The following is a 2068-nucleotide window of genomic DNA, read 5'->3' on the forward strand; positions in this document are numbered from 1 at the left end:
ATGTGGTTCTTTCTCTTTCTTTTCCGGTGTTTATCTCTTCTTATTCTTTTATGCATTTTTTTCTTACTATACAGGTTATTTAAATGTATCATCACTAACTTAAATCAGATTTTCACTTCGACTCGATAAAACACAAAGAATCCCTTCATAAATACAATACAACACAGAGAAAATACCATTACATCATATATATTAGGTATATATATATATATATATATATATATATATATATATATATATATATGTGTGTGTGTGTGTGTGTGTGTGTGTGTGTGTGTGTGTGTGTGTGTGTGTGTGTTCGTGTGTGTGTGTGTGTGTGTGTGTGTGTGTGTGTGTGTGTGTGTGTGTGTGTGTGTGTGTGTGTGTGTGTGTGTGTGTGTGTGTGTGTGTGTGTGTGTGTGTGTGTGTGTGTGTGTGTGTGTGTGTGTGTGTGTGTGTGTAAAGATAGATTCATGGATACATATAAATTCCAGAATAAGATCAGCCTCCAGCCCACCGACGGTTCCCAGCGCCCATCTGTCACGGCCTCTCTTCTCTTTCCACGCCCACTGACGGTCCCATCCCGCCCACCATCCGCCCACGCGGCCACCCACCTTCTTCTCCTCCTCCTCCTCCTCCTCTTCCTGGCATCTTCCTTTTCACTCGGACAGATAAATGAGAGGTTCCGCGATCAGCCGATGGGACGACTTAATTCAAATTCAAAATAACCGTTAGAGTATCTTTTATTCGTTATGGTTATGGCGGTTGGATCGAAAGTCGTGTATTGATGATTATCATTTTGATTATATGATAACCAATTCATAAAAACAACACATACAGATACTTGCATCTGGGCATAAACAATCATAGCAAAATAAATAAACATACAAAAAAGGTCACGATGATGATAAAGAAGTTATATAAAGTTCAACAAAAAAAGAAAAAAAAAATCCTGAACACATCCAAGATAACAGAGACCTCATTATCATACCCTAAACAGGCTAAATCGCTCCGATCCATCTCAGTTACAGCCCTCCCCAACCCCCCCAACCCTCCCAACCCCCACCCCACCGAACCCCCCAGCTCATCTACACAAGTCACCCCTCGACGCCTTCCTTCCCGCATCATAGAAAACGGCGTCCATCCTCCAGGCCAGTCACGGACCTTCGAGCCATCAGTCATCCGAGACAAACGCTTTGACAGGAGAAAATGTGAAACAATAAAGCGACGGCGAGAATATTTACATATCTTTGTACGAGTGGGCGGCGGGTCGGAGACGATGCCGGCGATGATCATTTCTGTGTGTCTGTCTGTGTGTCTGTCTATCCGTATGTCTATCTGTTTATCTATCTATCTGTCTGTCCGTCTGTCTGTCTGTCTGTCTGTCTGTCTGTCTGTCTGTCTGTCTATCTATCTATTTGTCTATTTATCTGTCTGTCTGTTTGTCTGTCTGTCTGTCTGTCTGCCTGCCTGTCTGTCTCCCTGCCTGACTATCTGTTTGTCTATCTATTTATCTGTCTGTCCGTCCGTCTGTCTATCTGTCTGTCTGTCTGTCTGTCTGTCTGCCTGCCTGTCTGTCTATCTGTCTGTTTGTCTCTCCTAAGGGTGGGTACTGGTTCGTGTTAACCTATACAAACGATAATATACTTTAACGCGGCTAAATTGTGGATCGAATCAGTTCCAATTTATTTTTCTTTTAATCGGCATAAAATAAAAGTTAAATACTAAGCCATCGGTTCCCTTACCACTGATTTTTTCCAAGCCACATAAAACCCCATGCACTATAGAACTAGTATTCAAATTATAATAAAAAAAAATCGGGACAATGTACTATAAAATTCATAAAAGTCATTAAACGTATTTTCCGGCAATAAGCCTTTCTGTTCGGAAATCTAACTTCGTCCAAAAAATGATAATAATAATGATAAAATAAATAAATAAATAAATGATAATAATAATAATAAAATAAATAAATAAATAAATAAAAGATAAATAAATAAATAAATAAAAGATAAATAAATAAATAAATAAAATAAATAAATAAAATAAATAAATAAAATAAATAAATAATAAAACAAAATAAAATAAA

Source organism: Penaeus vannamei, chromosome 10 (assembly GCF_042767895.1).
Source record: "Penaeus vannamei isolate JL-2024 chromosome 10, ASM4276789v1, whole genome shotgun sequence".
NCBI classification, from domain to species: Eukaryota; Metazoa; Arthropoda; class Malacostraca; order Decapoda; family Penaeidae; genus Penaeus; species Penaeus vannamei.